This window comes from Lissotriton helveticus, chromosome 3_1 (assembly GCF_964261635.1).
Source record: "Lissotriton helveticus chromosome 3_1, aLisHel1.1, whole genome shotgun sequence".
Classification (NCBI taxonomy): domain Eukaryota; kingdom Metazoa; phylum Chordata; class Amphibia; order Caudata; family Salamandridae; genus Lissotriton; species Lissotriton helveticus.
The window spans coordinates 1738537921-1738564763 of record NC_136061.1 but is presented as its reverse complement, the minus strand read 5'-3'; positions in this window follow the sequence as shown (position 1 = coordinate 1738564763).

The following is a 26843-nucleotide window of genomic DNA, read 5'->3' as shown; positions in this document are numbered from 1 at the left end:
CACTTAAGTCTATTGTTGGCCACCTTAGCTGTAGAATGTGGGTAATTCACTCCCTGATGTGTAGGGGAGCTGCGGTCCTCTCACTTTTCACCATCTCCAACTTTACTTGACAACAAGTAAAAGACTTGCAAAGCCAGCATGACTGCCTTTAACTCCCACAGATTTATTGGAAAAAACTAGGTGGGTGGAATTTGCGTAGTCGCGCTACAAAAAGTTCCATGAAACAGCAAAAAATCTCTGCAGGCACACGGAAATTCTGCGAACGCGTGGAATTACTTGTCCCGGCTGTTCGTGATGTGTTTTTGCATGTTTGCGGGGAAATATCTTGCTAACTTGCCCATGTGGTCGACAATGGGCGTGGCCCTCTTGCGTTTCACTTGTCCCGCCCGTTCGCGATGCTTATCTCCTGTTCCGGGTCACGAATTGCATGCTCCCGCCCGTTCGCGATGAGTATTTCCTGTTCAGGAACGCATATTACATGTTCGCAATGCTTTTTGAGTGCTCGCGGGGAAAATATCGGCCGAACTTGCCCATGCGGTCGCAATGGGCGCGGCCATCTAGTTTTTCACTCTATTGCTATGGTTCTGGGCCTGCTTTGCTATCCTCCCTCTATCTTTACAATCCTTTGTTTCTGTACACTTTTTAAAAATAGTTTGTATTTATTATCTATCTCTCTATTATCCTGATTCTATATTTTGACTTTTTTCTACTTTTTGTGACTTTTTTCCTACTTTTTCTCTCTTTTTCTATAACTTGCTTTTTTCATTTCTTTTACCTACTTTTTGAATTCTGCCCGTTTCTTTTCTGCCCCCCCCCCAGTCCCAGAACCATGGCCAAGGGTATGGACAAGTTGAAGGGCAAGGGCAGGGCTGCTCGCACTCACTGCCGCCTTTGCCTTCCCAGCAGAAGGCGGCCTGGGTCCGGGTACGGGCTCCAGGAGCGTCTGCAGCGGTGGGGAAAGGTGCGCCGGGCAGTGTTTCACTGCTTTGGGGTCCGGCGCACCCCTAACCAGCCGATATCCTGGACAGGGAGCAAGACCTGCTGGACCTGCTAGGAGTGGAGGTCCTGGGGCTTGGTGAGTACCTATTTAATATTACTGTTTTGTGTTATTCTGCTCTGTGTTATATATTGCGAATATATTTTTTTCCGAACAGCAAGAATGCTGCTGCTTACATTGCAGGTCAATTACATTTACAAATCTGTGATTGGTATGACACAGGTGCTGCTCGGCGCTACCTATCTTACTTGTTTGCAACTTTGCGCTTGCTTGGTCTGATTGTGTAAGAGTTTACTTTAGCATTAGTCTCTCTAATGCTAGAGAATCTCTAGTCCTTCCTTTGTTGTCCTGCCACTATGAAGAGATAGTGGTGGATTGATAGGGTTAGTTACTTATTAGTATTAGTTGGTAATTTTTTAGTGGTCTGCGTGACGCATTCTCTGTCACGTCACGCACTGCTGGGTGCTGCTTACCCCAGTCCTTAGTAGATTCTTTTGTAGTTTGTTTAGTGAGTGGTAATAGGCTTATCACTAGCAGAACAGCAGCAGCAACCAACCAACAATTTGGTGTATGCAAAAAAGTATGGATGTGTCCTCCATCTATGCATTTTTGAGGGCTAAAATAAATGGAAATGCAGACTTAGTGAACAATTGGCCCATCTGGAATAGGTGGGCTAGGTCAGGTGGTACTTTTGCTTAGTTAGTATTCTGGAATCAGAATGGAACACTGGATTAGTGTTCATAAATAATAAGTAGACGGTCCATGAATCCCGCAATACTACTAGTCGATCAGATTAGATAGATCAATTTTGTTGCAATTGTTGTTTCCTAAAATGTTTTTGAGCGTTTTTAAAAATATTTTATTTGTTTCCCACCAATCAATAATGTTTGTCTCTTTCTTTATTATATCTTACATAATCAGCACCCAAGGGCGAGAAGAGGGTGTCAGAGTCTGCGGAACAACAAGAACAAGATGCCTCCAAGGGCCAGGACAGCTCCTCTACCAAGGGCTCTGCTGATGTCCCCAGTAAGTCCTCCAGTGGTTAATATTAATAATGATATTTCCCTAACTTTTACTGCACCTTATTTTTTCTGAACTATTATTCAGTTTCCTAATTCTATTTTTTACAAAATCTTCTTCGGCCTAAACTATCTGTTTCTAAATTCTTGTTATCCCTGCCTCTAACTGCCTCTGCTATGACTCTCTGTACTACTACTTTTAGTTTGTCTGTAGTTTTACTTGCCCAGTTGGCCACTCTTTATTTAAAAGGTTCTAAATAAAACTCAGATTCACCAATAGCTCTAGCCACTGAGTCCAGTCCTTTGGGTTATCCTCTTCTAGTCTTCTTAATCTTGAGGCTTTTCGACAATTCCCACCAACAAAATCCCCAACCAGATATTTTACTATTTTTTATAGGATAAGGATAGTGTGTACTACTACTGTTGTAGGGATTCTGCGCATGAAGAACTATGCACAAGATAGGACGTTGGTGATGGGATGTTGGACTTTCCTCACACCTCAGTCAGAACCCACAATCCCCTGACCGACTAGCTATAGTGTCTCATTAGCTGTCCGAACCCCCCGAAGATACTCAATGGTTAGACAACCCAGAACATAACAGTCCGACCTCTTAGAGACGCGTAAGCAATGCCCACCCTTTCACTTACTCACTCGTGTAAGTCCACACCAAATACCACAGATTCTATGTAAGTTCAAAAGGTTTATTTTCAACTAACACACTCTGTACGTTGTTCTATAATGCAGTGTACGAGCCAGCACCAACAGCAAAATACATAAGATTAAAACAATAAACATTGCTACAACTACAAGGCCATAGAGGACAAAAGATCTCTGAGCGAATTCTGGGGGACCGGGCCTCACCTTAGAACCTAGAAGTACTGGTTACATCATAAGCTCTGCAACGCTCTGGTTCGTAGAAGGGAATCTTCTGCCTATTATGAGAAACATGGTGCACCTTAGTATAATGCAAGCATTTCTCACTCATGGCAAAAAGTGCAGCATGTTATGGCTAAGCAAAACGGACTGACCAGAACTCCATAATAAAGTGGCTTGTTTTTTGACCTTGTACGCAGCACTCAGACAGTAGCTGAATGAGCTCATGTGGGCGCAAAGGCATCTTAGACAACAAGCTGCGAGGTAATGTGCACAAAAGACACAAAGCTAAAATGGTTGCATGGTTCAGGCTAACTTAGCAAAGACTAGAAAGACCCTAGGGACCAAATAACACTACTAGTGTCTACTCTACTCTAGTACCCGATTTGTGCTAGTGATGTATGTTGTGGATGTATGTCATTACATCGCATACTAATACCATGCGTGCCATTACAACGCGGGTATTACTGCGCGATGTCAATGCCATTACATCACATACTTTTAACATGAGTATGCCTTTACCGCGCATGCCATTGCAACGCAAAGGCATGAGTGGTAAAGCTATACTTGTGGTTAAAGTTTGCAAGGTAAGTGACAACCCTACCCCTACACAACACACTACTCCCACCCCTACACTATCCCTAACCCTAAAACACTACACTACAACACTACCCACACCACTCCCACCCCTACACTACCCTAAACCCTAAAACACTACACTACCCACACCACTCCCACCACTACACTACCCTAAACCCTAAAACACTATGGGCTAGATGTAGGTAATTGCAATTTACCGACTCTAAAATACCGAATTTTACCGATTAGGTATTTCAGAATCGGTAAATGCAATGTAGGTAAAAATTTGGTATGTATTACCGATTCGGTAATATTCGGAATCAGGTATTTACCGAATCGGTAAATACCGAATCGGTATTTCCCATTCAGTCATATGGGCCTTTCGGCCCATAGGAATGAATGGGAAATACCGATTCGGTAAATACCGAATCGGTAAATACCGAATCGGAAAGCTTTTAAAAGTGAAACTTTAGTAGGCAGCTAATCAGGTGCTACCACCCTCCCCCTCCCTACCAGGAAGTGGCTACACAGGCAGCTGCAAGTAATTCGAAGCTTCTGGAGAGGCTGTGAGAGCTGAGCTGAGTCCCTGAGCCACAGGAAAAGTTTTGTGCTTTTAAACTTTGAAAATGGCAAGCAGCAGGGAGAAGGAACTTACAGAGAGGAAGAGAAAAATTTAATTTAGCACCATGGAGCTGCAGGTCCTCGGGGAGGAGGTGATGAAGGAACACCAGAAATTGTTTGGCAAGCTGTCCCTGACTGTGCCTGAATCTGCCAAAAGGACGATTTGGCTGGAAATACAAGCAAAGGTGAATGCTGTTGGAGTGACTCCAAGGGACATAGATGACCTGAAAAAGAGGTTCGTATGACCTGAGGAGCCTGACTAAGAAAAAAATTGCTGAGCTCCACAAAGAGGCAAACAAAACTGGAGGAGGGAAGAACCGTGCAACCCCCTGACTGAGTTGGAGGAGCTGGTTGGGTCCATCATTGAACCAGAGAGCGTCTGTGGACTGGGAGATGCAAACAGCTCAGCCAGAGCTGCCACCAGAAAAGGTAAGAGGCATGCACCGCAATCACCCCCACCCCATCACCTTCCCTTTTCCCTATGTTGTAAAGTTAACCTCAGTCCAGTAGAGGTAGCACTATACAGGAGCAATGCATTATGGGACATGTAGTCATTAAATGAAACCCCATGTCATACAGCACAGCAAGCAACAAGTTAGGCAAATCTTTTCAGACATAATCAAGCGCAGGCAACATGTACAGTGTTTCAGTGGGAATTATTTAATTGTAGAGGCTGTGAGGCAGGAGCACAGAGCTAATGTACGCTTATATGTCCACAGGCGAGACATCTCGCAGGCGTACCAGGGAGAAGGAAGGCACGACACCAGAGAGGGATGACAGCCAGGAGGTAGCCATAAGTGCAGAGAATGTCACAGAAGACACAGGTGCACCAACAACACAGCCACCATCCCAAGACCTTGAAATGTCTCCACAACTGCAGGCTTCCCCAGAACGTTCAGGATCCCCTCTGCCACTGTCCTCACCTGAACTGCCTGCGTCATTGGCTCTAACAACACCAGCATCACAAAAGAGCAAGAGACATGTAGTTGCCCCACTAGTCCAAATGGAGTCATCAGCGGGTGACATGGAGGGGGATGACACTCAAACCTTGGCTGGGGAAGGAATCACTGCCACACAGCAGTCCAGTGCAGAGGGTGCCTGTACAGGTACCAGGCACCGCAGGCACAGAGATATCAGTGTTGCAGCACCTGTGGAGGGTCCCAGTGTCTTCCGTGGCCTGGAGGGTAGCATGGTCAAGATTCAAAGGATGCAGGGGAAGGCCATCCTGTCTGTCCAACGCCAGATGAGGAACCTTAACACAAATATGGAAGACATAGGGAAGGGCATCAGAGAACTGGTTGATGTGAACAAGGAGATGTCTGCAGGGATGCGGAACATGACACAATCGGTGCAGCTTCTGTGCAGTAAACTGGACCAGGACGTGTTAGCAAGGTGCAAGGAGAGGCAGCATGCGCAGCAACAAAGTAAGGCAATGAACGGCCTGGCCACAGCCACTTCCCTGCTATGCAGACGATGCATCAACATGCAAGAGGGACTCACACACAACAGCAATGAGGTGTCTAGGGGCATTGCTAAGATGGCCAGTGCTGTAGAGGTGCTGATTAATGCACAGACAGCCCAAACTGATGCTCTGGATGTACCAGAAAGTGAGTAAAGCACCAGTAGGAGCAGCATGACAAGCCCCCTTGTTGTTGAGACACGGAGGAGCAGCAGGCGCCATGGTGAGCCAACAGCCCAAACACACAGTGAAGAGAGCCAGCCACTTACATCTGACACTGGTAGGCGTGGGGCGGAAATGACTTGTACAGTAAATGGGGAAGTGACCCAGGACTACCATTATTAAATGGATTACATTTGTGTTGCACATTTGTGCTTTTCAGTACCTCCGTAGTGCCAAATATTAAACTACGTTGGGTGCATACTTCACCTGTCTGTGTCTCTTTACTTACTTAAAAGTAGTTGAGTGTGATCTCTGCCCGTCTGTGTCTGCCATCTGTTGGTGTCGCAACTCCTGCTGTGTTGGGTTCATCATCATGGTCCTCATAGTCGCTCAATTCCACCTCGGTGCCATTCTTAGTAGCAAGGTTGTGCAACATTGCAATAGTTGCAATCATCTTACAGCAGATGATTGGTGAGTACTGCCTTGCCCCTCCACTTTTGTGGAGGCAGTGGAACCTGCTTTTTAACAGCCCAAAGGTGCGCTCCACAATGTTCCTAATAGATTTGTGTGCCACGTTGTATCGTCTCTGGCTGGGCGTTGATGGGTTGAGGTAGGGTGTCAGGATGAAAGAGCGGACGGCATATGCACTATCCCCTTTTTGAAAATGAGAAAGCCATTACTCACATGCACACATACACATACATCTGCAATATGTATCAAAGGAGTGTCACACAGTGTGTTACCTAGCAGGTATCCGTCGCCAAATTCCCCAGCTGTCAGGCGTGTGTAGATCCCACTGTTCTGAAAGATGTAGGAGTCATGGGTACTTCCTGGGAACTTGGCCACTATGTCCGTGATAATGTACTTGGCATCACAGATTACCTGTACATTGATTGTGTGGGTTGACTTTCTGTTTCGGTAAATGTACTCTGTGGCAGCAGGTGGGCATATTGGGATGTGGTGGCTATCAATACCGCCGATGACATGGGGGAAATGAGAAATTTGATAAAAGTCAGTCTTGGTCTTGAGCAGTTCGGCGTGAGTTTCAGGGAAGCTGATGTAATGATGCATTCTCTGCATCATGGCCTCTAGGAACTTCCTGAAGAAACGGGACAGGCAGCTCTGGGACACCCCACCTACCGCAGCAATCACACTCTGGTAACTCCCAGATGCTAGCAGGTGTAGGCTACAGAGCACCTGCATATGGGATGGGATGGGGTGCACCCTTGGGGTTGGGTGCTTCAAAAGTGGGTGCAGGTCCCTGATCAAGTCCAGGATGGTGTGGGGGTGTAGCCTGTACCTTTGCAATATCTCTGGCTCAGTCAGTTGAAATAGCGTTATCCTCTGCCTGTAGACTTGCTCCTCCCTTCTCCAGACCCTCTCTCCTGCTGCCTGTAGCCGTAGCCGCCTTGCTATCACGTAGAAGGCCGCCATTCTGGTCACACTGTTGCATAGCCTGCACCTGGTTACCACCTGCTTTCAATCCATGGTAAATACCGACTCGTAAATACCGAATTTCATGAAATTCAGTATTTTAGAAGTTACCTACATCTCAAAACTCATTTTTTAGCATTTCTTATTTACCGATTCGGTAAAATTACCGATTCAGAAAAATTACTGATTTGGTAAAATTACCGATTCGGAAAAATTACCGACCCTACATCTCAATATCTAAATACCGGTCAGTAACTGCTGAAAATCGGTATTTTCGGCCGTTACAAACCGGTATTTGGCTACCTACATCCGGCCCTATGACACTACAACACTACTCACACTAATCCCACCCTTACACTACCCTAAACCCCAAAACACTACGACACTACAACACTACCCACACTACTCCCAACCCTACACTACCCCAACCCTAAAACACTACTACACTACAACACCACCAACACTACTCCCACCCCTCGACTACCCTAAACCTTAAAACACCACAACACTACCCACACTACTCCCACCCCTACACTACCTTAAACCCTAAAACACTACTACACTACAACACTACCCACACTACTCCCACCCCTACACTACCTTAAACCCTAAAACACTACTATACTACACTACCCACACTACTCCGACCCCTACACTACCCCTAACCCTAAAACACTACAACACTACAACACTACCCACACTACTCCCACCCCTAAACTACCCCTAACCCTAAAACACTACAACACTACCTACACTACTCCCACCCCTAAACGCTAAAACCCCCACCCCAAGCACAATCAGTCTTACCTCTTTCCTTGTGGTTCCAGCATCGCCGTCTCTGCTCCCGGTTCCTGTTTCCTGCGTTGTCAGAGTTGCAAGTCGTTGTGAGGAAACAGCCTCAGTTTCCTCACAATGACGTGAATAGCCATTACATCGCATGCGTTTAAAAGCGCATGCGATGTAATGGTATGCTTAGCTTTTACTACGCGTCTTAACATCGCATCCGTTGTAACGCATGCGATGTAATAGCAATGCGCAGTAAAAGTTGTGTTGTAATGGCTGTTCCCCGTAAGTTGTATATGTATGTATTACATTTTTTTTCAATCTTGCTAGTGAAGAAAAAAAAATAGGGGGAGGTGGATATGGCATCTAAAAAATGTCTAATTTGTTTTCTAGACATACTACCGACCACCAGTGCCAGGGCCAGCGGCGATGGTGACACGGCCATTTCGGAGGGAGCAGGAGATGCTGCACCTGCAGGAGCTACAGGGGTTGAGCCAGCAGCAGTGGGGGGGGCTGTGGTAAGTTATTATATTCCTTACTTATTGACATTACACTCTCTACAAGGGTGTACACTCACTGTACTGTTGAGACTTAGAAAGTATGAAGTTGTAGTGAACAACAGTTTAAGAAGACACCCTTTGATTAGCATTAACAATAGCATTAGTGGCGGAGTTGAGTAAACAATGACCTCTTCTATCTGACTTCAACTCAGCTGTGAAAGTCTTATGGAGAAGACTAAGTCAGTTCAGATGACCTTGATGGATGTGTTGAACGAAAAGGGAAAGAAGGGTGGAAGGAGGAAGGACGGGCGAGATGTAATATTTATGACTGGCAGAGAAGGATACGTGGGATGCATGCATAGGTGGCTGATAGGAATCAGATGCATGGGTGGTTAAAGGATAGGTGGAAGATGAAGAAAATATGCCTGCCTGGGTGGGTGAAACTGTATGGGTGGATATCAAGAACCCTTAGTGGTGTTTGGGTCAAACTCAAATCCAAGGCAAGCAAGGAAGGAAGGACGCAGGTGGTGGTTTATAAACAAAAGAACACATGTTTGTTGTTAGTGAAACAAACTAAGGTTTGTTGAGAGATTAGGAAGAATGATAGACGTTTACTTTGAATGGATGGATGCCTGGATCGTATTCATCATAGATAACATAGGTGGATACTGTCACTGGATGAAGAGTCTTAGTTAGAAGACAATGTAAAAGAAACCATGCCAGAGTAGCAAAGCCGAGGAGAATATAAGTTGTATTTGGACAAGGTATTATTTGTGTAACGCGGCGCTCTGTATGCACAACGCGCTCTCAGTTAGTCAATTCACGGAAGCACGCGCGTTTTAAAAAACTTGTGTTTATTTTAATAAATTAGTTTTCAGTCTCATATTTTAAATAGCACGTATAGCGCTTACTTGCACCATAATCGGCACTCCCACCGCTGTTTTAGCGGGTTATTTGCAGCTCCACACGCCCCACAGCCATCTTGGGGATAGGAAGGGACGTCTAGCGGCGCCATTTTGGTGAGCGCTCTAGTGCTCAGGCAGGCTGACGATTCCCCTACTTAAGACGATCATCTTTTGCAGCTCGGCCTTGGACAAGGTGTTATTTGTGTAACGCGGCGCTCTGTATACACTACGCGCTCTCAGTTAGTCAATTCACGGAAGCACGCGCGTTTTTAAAAACTTGTTGTGTTTATTTTAATAAATTAGTTTTCAGCCTCATATTTTAAATAGCACGTATAGCGCTTACTTGCACCATAATCGGCACTCCCACCGCTGTTTTAGCGGGTTATTTGCAGCTCCACACGCCCCACAGCCATCTTGGGGGTAGGTAGGGACATCTAGCGGCGCCATTTTGGTGAGCGCTCTAGTGCTCAGGCGGGCTGACAATTCCCCTACTTAAGACGATCATCTTTTGCAGCTCGGCCTTGGACCAGGTATTATTTGTGTAACGCGGCGCTCTGTATGCACTACGCGCTCTCAGTTAGTCAATTCACGGAAGCACGCGCGTTTTTAAAAACTTGTGTTTATTTTAATAAATTAGTTTTCAGCCTCATATTTTAAATAGCACGTATAGCGCTTACTTGCACCATAATCGGCACTCCCACCGCTGTTTTAGCGGGTCATTTGCAGCTCCACACGCCCCACAGCCATCTTGGGGGTAGGTAGGACCGTCTAGCGGCGCCATTTTGGTGAGTGCTCTGGTGCTCAGGCGGGCTGACGATTCCCCTACTTAAACCTGTCATGGCGACATGCAGCGGTGACGCCGTAATCACGCCGGAGTCCAGCCAGAGTCCTGCCCGTCTGCGCTCGTCAGCGTCGAGGCAGCAGTGGAGGCAAGGTATGCCGCTTCTGGGGTCAATAGTTTAGTTAAGTCTAGGGAGTGGTTAGGCTCTTTTGATAAGTGCTCCTCTTGTTGCCACAATACCCTATTCCCAGATACATGGGAAGGCTCTGTTTGCTGCCTTCATTGTAAGACGAAGCTCACCCCTGAGTTGTGCTCCCATGAGGATACTTATTCAACTGTATTATGAGGGGGACTTATCAATGCCAGGTCTATGTGCAAAAATGCACAACACATTCACGACCTGATTATAGAAATGAACCTAGACTGGCTACTGGTCACGGAAACCTGGCTTCGTCCATGGTGTAACCCAGACATAGCTGTGGCTCTTCCACATACCTTTTCAATTCAGCGATTAGACAGACCTCTTCAACGGGGAGGTGGTCTGGCAATTATTCACCGGAGCACAATGAAATGTACTAAGTATGAGTTGCCGGACATTAAAGGGGCAGAGGCCATGGCCTTTTGCCTTGGTATCCATGACTCCTTCACTTTCTCTGGGGCTTTGATTTATCGCCCACCCGGCCCACCTACTGAATTTTTGGAAAGCATTGGAGATGCGCTGAACGAACTTACACTTAGGTTTGCCCATTGTACGGTGCTGGGAGACCTTAATCTCCATTTAGATTCCCCTAAGAAGTCAGGTACTATTTGTTTCATGGACATCATTAATATTCTTGGCCTTACTTTGTTAACGTTGGAACCCACTCATACAGCAGGCCATGTTTTAGACTGCATTTGCTCTAACTCTGACTGTTTGATAGTTAAACCCCCACGTACTGAAACCTGGTCAGACCACAAACTCATTCCATTTGACCTCCTTGTAAAACAGAAGACTCTGGCGAAATGTACGAAAATAGGCTCCGTCAGTCGTAAACCGGATTGGATACATGCCCTCACCCGGCCCCATCTTCTGGAGAAATTAAGAGTTAGTAAACCCGCATTAACAGGTCACATTTTGACAGATAATCAGCATTTCTGTGAGTGGTTGGCAACATTTGGTTCGTCCTTGGACCTAATGAAGAAGAATAAAAACTCAAGCTGCACTAAAAACAGAAAGAGTGCTCCATGGTTCTCATTAGCCTTAAAAATAGAGTTAGGCGAAGTGAGGTCACTTGAGCGGAGGTGGCGAAGAAATTACGAGGCGGCTGCCCATGATACATATAAATCGGCACGTAGGAACTACCACGCCGCAATCAAGTCGGCAAAAAAAGCACATTATTTAGAGGCCATTTCTTCTTCTGGCAAGGGACAGAAGGAGATTTTTAAGATAGCTAACAGCTTTACCAACCCCACAGCACTTTCTCAGAAAATTCCCCCCTCTCTCCCGCTCTGTAATGCCATAGCTAATTATTTTGAGAAGAAAATCTCAGACATTGTAAAGGATTTCCCTCCTGCGCTACCCACCTCGCCGAACGTGGAAAAAATGAGGACGGGCTATGAGACAATTAATACCTCTCGTTTTGACTCATTTGCGCCTATTTCTCTGGAGGATTCATACCAGGCCATTTTAGCAATTAAATCTGGATCTCCATTTGATCCTTGTCCGCCTATGGTTTTGCGGGCATTGGTGAGGACATAAACCCAACCATTAACAGTATTATTAATTCCTCACTAGCCATGGCAGAAATCCCAGGCGACTGGAAGTGCGCAGCGGTCATGTCACTTCAGAAAAAAGCCCTACCAGATCCAACCACTCTGTCCAACCTGCGTCCTATTTCCCTACTCCCTGCGGTGTTCAAGCTGACGGAGAAATTCGTTAATAACCAACTTACGAGTTTTCTTGAGGAGAATGACATCCTGCACACCAATCAATCAGGGTTTCGATCCAAACATTCGACTGAATCTGCCCTTTTGTTTACGGCAGAGACCTTACGAATGGCAATGGACCAAGGGAAGAAGGCCGTCTTCATTTTACTCGATCTATCGGCGGCCTTCGATACGGTCTCACACACTATCTTGGTAGACCGTTTGGGTAACGCAGGTATAGGAGGAGTGGTATTGGCATGGCTTACAAATTTCCTCACCCAGAGACGTCAGGTCACGGTATTAGGCGACTTCAAATCTGAAGAAAAAGTCATCAGCTCAGGGGTCCCACAGGGCTCTAGTTTGAGCCCTGTACTTTTCAATCTCTATATGGTACCCCTGATTGAGCTAATCGCCTCTTACCAGATTAGTACTATATCGTACGCTGACGACACACAGCTGATCCTGGTGTTGGATAGAGAGCTGCCTGGTGCAGAGGAAAACCCGAAAAATTGTCTTAGGGCTACATTTGAGTGGATGAATAAAAATCACCTCAAATGTAACTCAGGGAAGACGGAAATACTACCTTTTGGTTCTCAGAACCTGTTTTCCCCTAAACAATGGTGGCCTGAGGATGCTGAAGCTCCTCCTAATACTATCTCCTCTGCGCGAAACCTGGGCATCAAGTTTGATGACCAATTATCATTTAAGCAGCAAGCGATAGGTGTGGCCAGCACGTGCTTCCATATTATCAAATCCCTTAGGAAGTTCTTTGACCTTCTTCCTCTTGCAGCCAGGAAAACAGTGGCAGTAGCATTGATAACATCTAGACTGGACTACTGAAACAGCCTGTATGCAGGTACCAACAAAGCAGTGCTCCACAGGCTGCAGATAGTCCAGCATGCTGCTGCCCGTCTTGTACTTCGCTGGCCAAGAAGGTCATCTGCTTCGGCCGCGCTTAAGACCCTACATTGGTTACCTATCCACAAGCGTGTCCTATTTAAGGTCCTTGTCATTACCTTTAGAGCCTTCCAGTCACAAGGACCGAGATATCTGTTTAATGGCTTCAAACGCTATCTGCCAGCACGCTGTTTGAAGTCTTCTAATCAAAATCTCTTGGTAACCCCCAGATTTAGATTGGCCACTAAAGGGGGGAAATCTCTTTTTGTATTAGGCTCCAGAGCTTGGAACAAATTGCCACCTCAGCTTCGGCTTATAGCTAAGGAGAGCCATTTTAGGAAATCTTTGAAGACATGGATCTTCTCCCTCACTGATGCGGCCTGTAGGGCACTGGTGTAAGCTTGCAATGTGTTCGAAGTTACCTTCAGTCCACCAACCTTTTCCAGCGGGGTTGGGTGTTCAGCGCCAAGATGCTCCTTGGAGCGGTAGTAGCGCTATACAAGTGTAAACTTACATTACATTACATTACATTATATTACATTACATTACATTTTCGGAATACTCCCTTGACTCACAGTAGTTTGCAAGCACAGCATATATATTGTGTATGTATGTAGTTATCAAGCGGCTTCCTCCGACTCAGAGGACAACTCCCTACCTATGTTAATTTTTTCTCAACTGTGCCAGCCAGCCTGACATGGGTGACCTATCGGCTGGTTACACAATCAATCACAACAAACTACCTCATGTCGTCCCATATATAAGCAATGATCATTGGATCAGATATCATCTGCTTTTTTGTAGTACTCCTGGCAGGGTGAACGTGAAATTAAGCAGTTGCACTTGATGTAACAGAGTATGGCCATTGGCCTGTGCCACCCGTAATAGAAAAATACAAGCTTCCCCACCTGCAGACAGTAGTAAATAAAACGAACGTGAGTCTGTGTCATGACTCGAGTATGTTTGTCTTGGGCGCAAGCTGATTGAGCTGGCATGCCGGCTACAACAAGGTTACATTATTTTGGCAAAACAAGAGAGAAGAAAAAGACTGGTGTACTGTGTACTTAACTCGAGTACATACATAATGCTAGTATAATGCCTGAAACTCCCACATATGTTAGAGGCCGAGGAAGCGGGAGGATAGATATATACCACATTAATTTGTGTTACTGATTTGCTAAGAGTATTGGCTAATAGTTTTTTTTCTTTCTCGATATAGCTACTCCTTCCCAAGCAAAACCATCCAGGAAGGAGTTTCCAGTCATGACCCGGCACCGGAAGATGGAGGCCATCTGCCAAGAATACCGGCGGCTGGTGGTCCTGGCGGAGGAAGAGGAGGAGGCGGCGGCAGCTGCAGCCTCCTCCAATGCCCCAGACCCCTGTCAGGCCCCTCCAGTGGTACAGCACTGCGGTCAGGCAGCCGCCCGCTGCCGCACTTCCACATCCAGCACTGCTGCCCCCCCTGTGAATGCAACTGCAGGGTATATGCGCGCTGCATGCTCTTCCAGAATGTGCGTCTAGAGGAGCAGTTAGAGGAGTTGAAGAAGAAGAAGGAAATCCGAAGAGCCCGCCGATAACATGACCCTGTTGGATTGCCCCTTTTTTAATCCTTTTTTTGGTGGGTGGGAATTGGGCATTGCGTTGGGGTTTATTATTATGGACGTTTTGGACATTGGTTGGACTTTCTCGTTTTGGACATTGGTTGGGGTAAGGGAGAGGGGTGATTCAGGTGTTATGGGATTTTTTACATAGTTTATTTTTGTTAGGGTATTAAATTATATTTATACTTAAACATACCAATACGTTAATGTTTTGTGGGGGGGGTTACTGTTTTACATCACAGGGTTTCCTTGTTGCTGTAGGGCTACACCTAGTGATTGATTTAATAATCTGCTGATTTTGTAACACACAGATAGATGTGGTACCCCTCACTGGGTGACTTGTCCTACTAGTACTGTCAGTCTCTCCTCCTAGTCCATTATTATACGTCCCCCAAATGTCTTATCTTACCTGTGAGTGATGTTTAATTAAGGCACAGCGATGGCTGCATGGCGATGATGTTTTGGTTTCCCAAGAGAATGGAGAAGATGCCATGGTTGTGGTGGTAGTAGTAGACAACTGGCAGTATCATTTGCAAAAAAAGAAAATGAGACAGTCAGTCGCATGAGAGAAACTCTGGGAGTAGTAGTAGAACGAAGTAAATAAAACATAATGGAGGTGGGGATAGCCTAGTACAACAAGTTACAAACTGTAGTTGTGTCCAGTCACTCGACTCAAGCGTAACCTTTAGTGCTGTGTAGGAGGATATTGATGAATCCAATCGATGCCGGAAATTAATTATGATGGATTAAGTTCCTTTGGAAAAAAAATTGACTTGCAAATATATTGAGCATGGGTGGGCAAGCAGAAGAAGATCCTCGCCTTGCCTTGAAATTTAATTAGTGTTGTTTTCACCACATCCACCCCAGCATTCGTGGGATCAATTATTAATGTACAATTAATTTAGTCACACCTCAATATAAATCACACAGCCCGGGGGAAGAGGGTTAGGGTTTGATGTATGGTTGGTAAGGGGAGTTTGGTGAAAGATTTGACAAAGAAAAACATTACCCATAGATAAACAACAAAATACAATCTTGGCAGACGACCATATCCATAAATCTGTTAATGGAGAAAAAGCAAATGCATGCATGATGATGATAACTTGATGGTTAATGATAATAACTAGTACTTCCTAACTACTACTAGAGACAATTAGACAGTACAGGGCAGCAGTATATTATGCAATTTGCCTTCCCTTTTTGCCCTCAAAGAGATCCAAATTGCATAGTTTCTGTTCTGTTGTCCTGGGCTTACTTTTAAAAATAGCAAAGAAAATTAAAAAATAGCTGTAGGGATGAATTATAAGCAGAGAGCAAACATAATAGCAACAACAAACAGTCGTAATGTTTGAAGATAAAAAAATTAATTAGATTATTTAAAAGATGATGAATGTTGATACTGTTACTGTATGTTATCCTGGTAAAATTGGGGAGTTGCGTCTCAGCATTTGTCTTGGTTCTCCCCCCTTCCATGGATGCTCCATTCATCAATCTTGGGTGCCGCCACTGCCTGCCTGATGCGGATTGGTAAGGTAAGTGTGAGTTGTTTTTCCCAGTATAGCAAAGGGTAAGGGCCGGCCTGTATTGTAGATGGAAACACAAAAGGGATATTGAAAAATCAAGGAGAAAAAAACGCATTAATTACGGTGCAGTGCAACAAAAACACTTTCAGAGGCGGCATTGATACATTATGTCTACTCTGTTTAGCATTAACCTACAACAACAACTGGACAGAGCAGGCACACGGCACCCATCCTCCATTTAGTGTACATTTTTTGACAGAGGCAGACAAAGCACATATACAGCAACATAGCATTTTACAAATTAAGTGACTAAATCAATGCACCACGTTCAGTCATACCACTGCACTCGACACCACCACTACACAGACATGTAGGTCTGCTGTGGTTATTGTAGACGTGTCTACCTTTTCTGCCACTCATGAAACTCCCTGACTTATTCCATCAATCATCTCCGATCCTACTGAGTGACTGTGAAGATACTACGTCACTTTGGTCATCATCATGGTGTTGTCCAACTCAGTGTGCTGTGCAGTGTACAGAGTGAGTCCACATTCCATATTCAAATTGCAATGGATCGGCCTGCAGTAGAAGTACAAATTTGTTAATAAAAAACAAGAAGGGAAACATTGACTTGAGTTACTTTTAGTGTGTAGATTAAATAATACTACACAATGAATTCACTTCATGCACAACAAACAACAACAACACAAACCACTCAGTCAGTGACCAATGCATTCCACCATTCATTACCTGTTCCTTCTCATCTTAAGCTAAGGGGCAGTCTCTCTCGGCTCGGAAATAAGGATAGCTATAGTAGTCATCATGTTCCACTTCTTTTGAAGGGACTCAACGAGGCAACATTGTCTTTTTTCTTATATTATTCTACATCCAATCATCATCTGGCTTGAGGGAAATGGATTTAGGGCGAGTCAGTAGGATGGAGGAGCAGGACTCGGAAGAGTGGATTTAAATGCAGACAGCTGCAACTGCAATATGACAATAAAAAGTCTAGAAGGCGGTGGTGATGGATTTGTTGTGATTCAAAGTTTTGAACCAGAAAGACAGACACACACAAATAAAAGTTAATAAGTGAGGAAGAAAAGAAGAAGTTCACGTCTAGTTGTCAGGGAAGTATAGCTCATCCTCAAACTCTGGGTATTCAACCAAAAGTAGGTAATCATCATCTAACAGTCACCTAACTTGCTATCCTCATCTTCTGCGTTGATTCATGTATTGTGTAGTTCAGTGGTATAAAGTGCTGATTCATTTTGATCATGGTTAACCTATCCATGTTTTTGGGTGGAAGATTGGTCAGTCAGTCAAAATACTTTATTCGGTTCATAACAAAAACCACAAAAGTATACAGAGAACCACGAAGGGAAAAAACATTTAAAATTACAGTAAGACTAGCTATTTACAACAACACAGCATTCAAAGAGAAAATGTAAGATTAAAAAAACAGTAAGAATATATACATTTCATATCTAAATTTGCGAACATATACAATTCATCTAAATGAGAATAGATATTCATTGTTTAACAAACTATAGAAAGAGATCGCGGAAAACTGTCATCTCAAACTGGCTAATTTTTTCCTCAGTCTCATGGCTATATTTAAAAAAGTGGCAACGTTAAAAATTTCCCACACATTAGACAGTAAGATTGGTCCTTTTCACTGTTACAATGGCACCAGCAGCACTGAAAACACGTTCAGAATAGACACTTGCTACAGGGCAAGTCAGATGGTTTATCGCCAGCCTGCTCAGCACTGGCCATTGGTTCATTTTCCCATACCAATACCGCAATGGGTTCTGAAAATGTAGACCTCTGTTGGGTCATCCAGATAGGCCTGGACCATCTGCTCAATGTTCAGGGGTGGTACAGTTTGTTTGGCCTCTTTTGTCTTTGCATCAGCATTGGACCTAGCAATCCCTTGCTGTAAATACCAATCCTGTGCCGATTTTACTGGGGCTGATGATCCGGTTCTTGCTGTTGTTGTCGATAGTGTTGGTGACCGCTCTGGGACAAATGCACTGCCCTCAGGCTCTGAAGTGGAACTTGATGCCGGATGCCCTGCTGCAGTACTTGTTGTGGGTATGAGTAGGTGGCCTTTACTTGCCAGCTGTTCATTTTCAAAGTGACTGGCTATCCAACTTTTGTTCATGCAAAGCTTGTCCAAGCAATTCCAGCACATCGTGATGTAGTGCGGGACCAGCAACTCTGGTGGAATGGGACCGGCTGGGAACCTTCCATTTAGGGCAGATGGCTGACACAAATTCGAGGAAACCCACCCCTTCCACAAAAAAAAAGGGAGAAGGTCCAGCGCTAGCATTTTAGCCAGCTTCGCATTGTACAAACATGCCGTTGGGTGGTTGCATTCGTACGGCCCCTCCGACCTAAGCATGCTTACAATGGCAGGCTGGAATATTTTCCTTTGTGGTGCAGCTGTCTTCTTGAACCCAGTTAGGCTCAACGACACACTTTTTTTCCTTGCAGTGTTGTATTTCTATCTAGGACCCTAATTCGATATTCCTGATTTATGCCCTTATGTGGTTATAATAAATAATATCCTTATAAAGGCATAAGAATCATATCCATATTTAGTCGTAGCCCATGCAGTCCAAATTAAGCAAGGCTTCTTCCCCAGGCTCCTAAAGAGTACAACAAGTTCTCTAAACAAACCAAACCTCCAGCAACCTGGGAATTCCCCATGCTTTTGTTTTGATTTGTCCTAGAACTCCTGTGAGCACTGTAAGAACGGCCAGTTCTTAGTGACATCTTTATTGACGTCTTATGTCCAACCTTACGTCAAACCCAGCACCTTTCAGGAATAAATATACCAACGTTGCCTTAAGCAAACACACGGGGGTTTGGAGCAGAGCGTCTATCTACTTGCCCAAGAGCCCAGCTGATGCGAGAGCCCATGGACGCCGCCCCTCCCATTTGACGCACTGAGAGAGACGCTGTCTTTTCTCCTGCCGAGAAATCCAGCTCCGGGGTTCTCAGCCGCCCTTGCGGGTTGCTGGGATATCGAGTCCTGAGAGAGAGATATCAGACCTCCTGCTTTCTATTACCCAGGTACGGAGCTGACTAAAGCCTTAAAGAGAATTCTTGATTCAGATTCTTGGCAAAACCAACTTAACTTAAACTGCTACTTACTTACTCCTTCCCACGTATTAGGCTTAGGTCAGGTACACCGGGGTAGGCGTATTTAGAAGCACCAGTTGAGTACGTTAGTCAATGTATATATGTATGTATATATTTTATCCATTTTAAAGTATCATATGGCTAAGAAACCATATCAATGCTTTTACAGTATTATTTCATAATACTCCTTTTACTGTACGCACTTTACTTTATGATAAGTATTGCAATTATGGCAATTCATTTCTCTTGCATGAGAAAGAAGACTGCTCAATAAATAACACCTTTTATTGAAAACGCCCGTCTCTCTATTCTCTGCACTCTGGTGAAACTAAGTATGCACGATTGACTGAGTAAAATAGCTGTCTATTGTTTTCACACGACTCTAGAGATACACTCTTATTCTGAGGGAGCAAAGTTGTCATGTTTATGGTTGTCAGAAGCTAATCCCTTCTTGTCTATCCAGGGAAGTTAAACTCCTCCTTGTTTATTCGAGAAAGTTTCTAGTGACCTCTGAGCTAGCTGGCAAAACGAATTAAGTCTAATATAGTCAGTAGAGACCTAGTCGACCTCAGTCCTATGTCTACACTGCTGTTTATATTATTCCAATGCGCAGAGCCTATTGGGAATATAGGAACTACACTACATGGCGCCCAACGTTTGGTAAGGCGATAATCTAACGCAAGACACTAGAGTAACTCAGTCGTGCTTTTTCACACAGAACCCTTTTTCCCGTAAATACTCCAAAAGACATCTGGAGTGGGTAAAAGGTTAAAATCCGCCGGAACTTAGTAGGAAGAGATTCCTATGTATAGTTTTTGGTTTAGTCAACGTTGAAGGATACAGTGTTCCAAAATATTGTGCACCTAATCTTTGTTTCCTTGAAACTTGATCTGCAACAAAACTTTCTGTCAGTAAAATGCCTGACAGAGACGAAGAAAGAGATGCAACAGCGTCTCCACTGTTGTTGGATGACACAACTATCCAACAAAATGACCCGAATGCTATATTCATTCCGGTCAACATAAGAAGAACTATGACTATTAAACTTATAGAAAATGGACTGACATCACGAGGTGGTACAGTCATATTCGTGGTAGAGGCCCATGAATATCGGCAGACAGAGGTATTCTATTCATGGATATATTTTCCAGCAGCAAACGCTGTAACAAAAGACTTCCACTATTACAAAATAGAGGAACCTCCAGAAGAATACACTCATTTCGAGGATATTGAAATCCCATTAAATTACCAAGAGCGCCTGCTCTGGTTTAAAGGCGCCCTAAAACATCAAAATCACATCACCAGGCTCGGTCCACTAGGTAGACCAGGAGCAACGTGGCCGGTTCTAGCCAGCTACACACCACATCCAGACATTGAAAAAATGTCAAGCGAAGAACTCTTAGTTAAAATAAAAGAATTAACAAAGGCATATAGAGAATTAGTTCAATTGGCAATGGCCGATATAACATATCGCCAGAAATTGAAAGAAACAGATATAGCGAACAACCTTTTGAACTTGCCAGAATCATAGAAAAATCCTATGAAGAACTAGGTAGAGATAGTTTGGGTGGGAAACCAGTAAAAGCCCAACTAACTGAAAATCCTGAAAAAACTTATATTAAAAATAATTTAAATACTCCAAAAAAGAGTTGGGATGGTAATAAACAATCCACTCCCAAAGAAAAACGATTCCAGTCCAGAGGAAGGTCTCCTCAACGGAGAGAAAGATCTCCAGAACGAGGTGGCAAGTCTCCCCAGAGGGAGCCCTCTGAGAAAAGATACAACCTTAGAGATAGGGATAAATTAAGAAAACCTGACAGATATCAAGATATTGATACACGTCCCTCTTGATCTTTTCAGACTTCCTCACAGAAATCGGAAAGAAGAGGACGGTCAGAACACAAGGAAGAGCACGTCAAGTCCAAAGACAAAGAACCTGCTCATCAAAGTAAAAAATGACAATTTCCAAGAAAGAAGGTAGCCAGTATTAAAATAATTAAACATGCCGGGGATACTGAGGACACAACTGAAAAACGGAGAGTGGGCTCAGACAATGCTAGACAGCGCAGCAGAAGTGACCATAGCTCGCAAGATCCTGATGAATCTTCTGGAGGCAGTGGACATGAATGAATACATTCAGGTGGAAACTGCAGATACCAGAGTTAGCAAACCTCATAAAATATATGAAATAACACTGCGTATAGAGGGGGACAAGACTAGGAAAGTAAGGGGTCTCTTTTGGGATAACCTTTCGAAAGGCTATGACATCCTTTTAGCTGAAAAAGACTGGCTACCAGAGTTTGTCAGGGAGTGCCCTCATGGCGAAGAAATGATTATGTCTGCCTTCTCAGATAATATTTCAATTCATAAAAAATCCTTATATGCAAGAAAATGGGCAGTGGCCCAAGCTCCTGCATTATATAAAAATCATGTAGGATGGGATGAGGACTCTCCTCCTCACAAAATCCAGTTAAAATGTCAACCTACTGCACAAAGGCAATACCCAATTAAACAAGAAGCTAAAAAGTAAGTCAGGGAGATCTTAGATCAACTTGAATACTAGGGGGTGATTGAAACATGTACCTCACAAATGAACAATCCTTTGTTTCCTGTCTCAAAGCCAGACGATTCATATGGTCTAGTTTTGGACTACAGACACCTTAACTCATGTTGCAAAACATTTGCAGTACAAAACTCACACAGTGCAGCACTAATGAATAACATCGTGCGCAAAAAATACAAAACGACATTAGACATCTCTAATGGATTCTTTTGTCAAAACATTGCACCTGAGAGCAGGTATTTGACCGCGTTCTCAATCATGGGGTCACAAAAAAACTTCTGTCGACTCCCACAGGGATTCAAGAATAGCCCAGGATTATTCTCAGCAAGAGTAACAGAGTTACTACAAATATATGATGATGAGGCATTATCTTATGTCGATGACATCTATCTCGCAGATAATGACCTGGATACTCACTTGAAAAGAGTGAACACCATAATACTTGGGTTCGCAGCTGAGGGTTACAAATTCAACTTTAAAAAGTCACGAATCGCCCATCTAACTGTCCTGTTTTTAGGATATGAATTATCAAGTGAAGGCAAGAGCCTAGCAGACAACTTCTTAGAGAAGTGCGCTGTACTCCAAGCACCTAAAACGCTGAAGAAGTTACAATCAATACTAGGTTTCCTGAATTTTGGAAGAACATCCATTCTAAATTATGCAGAGAGGGTTAAACCTCTCTATGAATTAATAAAACCTGATTTCAAACCAATCAATTGGACTCAGAAACACACAGAAATGTTAAGATCTTTGCAAACAGACATGTTAGCTAAAAGAAAATTGCAAACACGCGAAAACATACGCAATCTTGTAATCCGAGTCATCCCAGGAAGATGCGGATTCACGTACCTGACCTCTAATGAGGGAGAAACGGTACCAATAGCTTACAAATCACACTTGTACACACAAGCTGAAATGAAATTCAGTTCTACTGAAAAGGTTCTAATAGCGGTTCAAACTGCTGTAGCAAAAGAAAGAGCCCAAGCCCAAGGCAGGAAGATAACTGTTTTAACAGCAGAATCAGCCCTTGAGGCATTAACAAGCCCACGCAATTTGACTACTGTGGCATTAGATCCAAAATGGATACAATGGGAAAATTCTCTTGCTGCAGAAGACGTGAAATACTATTTTGACCCGAAAATGAAAAAAACTAGAAAATCTAGAATATGAAGAAGAATATCCTCTGCCAATCAAAATTCTGCCTCTCGAACAATGCACATGTGTAATCTACATGGACAGATCTGCACAACACTACGATGTAGAGAAAGAATCCTACAACGCTGCGTGCGCGATTGCTAAAGGTCGCTGGCGCTTGGGTAAATTCAGACCGTTAGTCACCAATACTGAATCACTCAGAAACTGTTCAACTCAACGAGCTAAAATAAGATCTTTAAAGATGGCGCTGGAAAATGCCGATCGCGAATTCCCCACACTAATAGTGTGCGATTCACATTACTGCGTCAAGTCTTACAATAATGAATTGCAGAACTGGGTTCAAAACCATTATAAAGATGACACAGGTGCAACAATAAAGCATAAAAAGCTTTGGGAACAGGTAGTTCTTTTGCAGAAAGAACTACAAAAGAATCACGTGATACATACACTAAATCATCAACATGATGGCGTTCACGTTGCAGGGAATTCATTGGCTCACAGAACCACAGCGGAAGCAGCTCAACCGGCTTCCGTAGCCACAAAAAAGCGTTCAGAAAAATACATAGACGGGGAAACAATGCTGGCGGTAAAAACGTCTTTGAAAGACGACTGTGCAGCATTACCTGTGAACTAAACCGAAGTCATCTGCGGCGTACCTCAAGGCTCCTCACTCAGTCCCACCCTCTTCAACGTCTACATGAGTCCCCTCGCCTCCATCGCACGTCAACACAACCTCAACATCATCTCCTACGCCGACGACACCCACCTAATCCTTTCCCTCACCAAAGACCCCAACACCGCCAAAAACAACCTTCACGAAGGTATGAAAGAAGTAGCCGAATGGATGAAACAGAGCCGCTTAAAACTCAATTCAGACAAAACGGAGGTGCTCATCCTAGGTTCCTCCCCCTCAGCTTGGGACGACTCCTGGTGGCCCTCCGCTTTGGGATCTGCGCCCACACCCACAGACCATGCACGTAACCTTGGCTTCATTCTAGACTCCTCCCTCTCAATGTCCAGACAAGTCAACGCCGTATCGTCCTCCTGCTTCAACGTCCTTCGCATTCTCAAAAAGATCTTCCGCTGGATCCCCCTCGAAACAAGAAAGACTGTCACCCATGCACTGGTCACGAGTCGACTGGACTATGGCAACACACTCTACGCCGGAATTACAACAAAATTGCAGAAAAAGCTCCAGCGCATCCAAAACGCATCAGCGAGACTCATATTAGACATCCCGCGCCAAGAGCACAGGTCACTTAAAAAATCTCCACTGGCTCCCCGTCAACAAAAGAATTACTTTCCGCCTTCTTACCCACGCACACAAGGCCCTTTATAATCTAGGACCCGAATGCCTCAATACCCGACTGTCCTTCTACTATCCCACCCTCCAACTAAGATCATCCAATCAAGCCCTCGCCGCAGTCCCGCGCATCCGAAAAACCACCATGGGTGGCAGATCCTTCTCCTTCCTGGCTGCCAAGACCTGAAACTCACTCCCCACCCACCTCCGCCGTACTCAGAATCACATCTCCTTCAGAAAAGAACTGAAAACATGGCTATTCGATAAACAGTAAACCTCTCCCTCCAGCGCCTTGAGACCCTCTGGGTGAGTAGTGCGCTTTATAAATGCTTGAACTTGAACTTGAACTATCCACTCAATTATACATACATAATTGATGCAAACTCCATTCCTTTTGCTCGAATCCCTGGAGTGGGGGATAGAGTAATTCCAAACACGAACAGGAGAGTCTTTTTAATAGCAGACGCACACATGGGATTGGGTCTAAGGCACCAAGAGATCAAGGAATCTCTGAAAGAATTACAATCAGAATACTGGTGGCCGGGGATGAGCCTGCAACATTACAAATTTGCAATGGGCTGTCCAAACTGCAACAGAGATAGCAGTCACGAACCCACCGGAGTAATTCCAGGACCCTTCTTTTAGAAAGCATAAGGCTATCTGTATGCAAAAATCCAGCAGGAGAAATGCGTCCCATTTATGTTTAAGACTAGATTCACTTAAAATGTAGACACCAGCGCTCGGCTGGCACCAGAACTGTTATAAAAGATTTGCGAGTCTTTATCGGCACATACGCAATTGGCATGCTACATTCTGACCAGGGTCCTGCTTTTAGCTCTCGGGCTTATAAGGAGGCCATGGCCAGCATGGGCATTGCATTGCGGTACTCTTGTCCCTTCCATCCTGAGGGAAATGCGGTAGTGGAAAGAAAAAACCGGGACATAAAGCAATCTATAACGGCGAGGGTATTAGGTTCGGGTGATGGGTGGGTCCAACATTTAACAAGTGTCCAACGTAGTCTTAATAATCTGCCACGAAATTCTCTAAAAGGTCTCAGTCCGTATGAACTATTGTTCGGTACTAGAATGCATATTCAGGACCTTGATAGTCACACTTCAGTGGTAGAAAAAAAATGCTTTGATATCAAAGACCGTTTGGCTGTTTTACAGGACTTAAATGAAACAAGACGAAACCTGAGCAACATAAAGTTAAAACAACAGCCAACAGCCACTGAAGAAAAACCACCTGTCCCAGCAAGACCTGTCTGGATTCCAAAGATTGGGGATTTGGTCAGAGAGAAGATCGCGGTAAAGAAGGAATTTGGGCCTTCTTACAGAAAAGCAGTACCTGTCTTAGCTGTCAGCGGAACAAGATCAGTTGTACTACCGCCCCTTGCTGGTAAAAAGGAGAACCAAGTTGTATCCATCGACCTGGTAAAACCACAATCATGTGGCCAATAATAAGTAGTAGGCCCAGTGGACTCCCAAGAAATAGAAGAGTACCAAAATTTGCTACAATACAAGAGGTTCAAACTGAGAGACTAATCACATTCGATAAACCTGCAGTGAATAAAAAAGGACTATGCAACACTGCCATGGAACTTGTGCCTCTTGAAACCCAAATTGCAACAGTTCGTCAAGAAAGACCAGTCTACAACGATGTAGCCTCAGACTATGCTAATGAAACAAAGAAAAATCCAAAAGCAAATAAAAATTCAGAAGCAATTCCAACAATTGACAGAACTGCATCTGTCTACTTCATCAATTTCGATGACTTTTCTGAAGATCCTAGCGAGCCAGAAGAAACGCCAGCAACAAAAACTTTCAAAGAAAAATTAACAGAACTCTTTCATCAACTCAAAGAAACCTATCTGATTTCTCCATGGATTGAATTTTGGATTGTGTTAGGTGTACTTTTCCTCCTGCTTTGGCTCATCATGGTTCTTTGTTTGGGAAAATTCATTGAAGGAAAATACAGTACAATGGACACAGCAAGTCAGAACATCAACTTGGTCCTAAAGCCTCACAAGTCATCTCACATCGAGAAAAGAGAACTATCATCAGTGAACGTCACAGCCAATCCAATACCCGGTGGGGTAGCATGGGACAGAACTGAATTTGACATTTTTGGCCCGATTGAGCTCTTGAAATATCCACACCGGTTTAAGGTTTCATTAAGTGACTTTGTAAAACCAAGTACTTTTTCTGATGATTGGGACTTTGGAAATATAAATAATATGATGTCAGATTTAGTAATATCAGCAAAATATACAGAACATGATTATTTACAGGGTTCATCAAATTATGAAGAAATGTACTGTTATAATCACTTTGGCTATCACTATTTGCAAAAATCTGCACAGCCTAGAAATGTTTTCATTATAACCAATGGGAACATTGTGCAACGCCACCTAAAAGCAGCTCAAAAACATTCTATGAGAAATTCCCATACTTCTCAGGGTTTAACACAAGTGATGCAGAAACATTTTATTTTAAAATGTTATATAAGACAGGAATGAAAACAATGTTGACAAATACTAAATTGATCTATTCTGAAGCATTTTATGTAAAAATGATTACATTTGGTTTTGAATTCTGGAAAAATAACATTGAAACAAAAACCATCTGGGGTACAA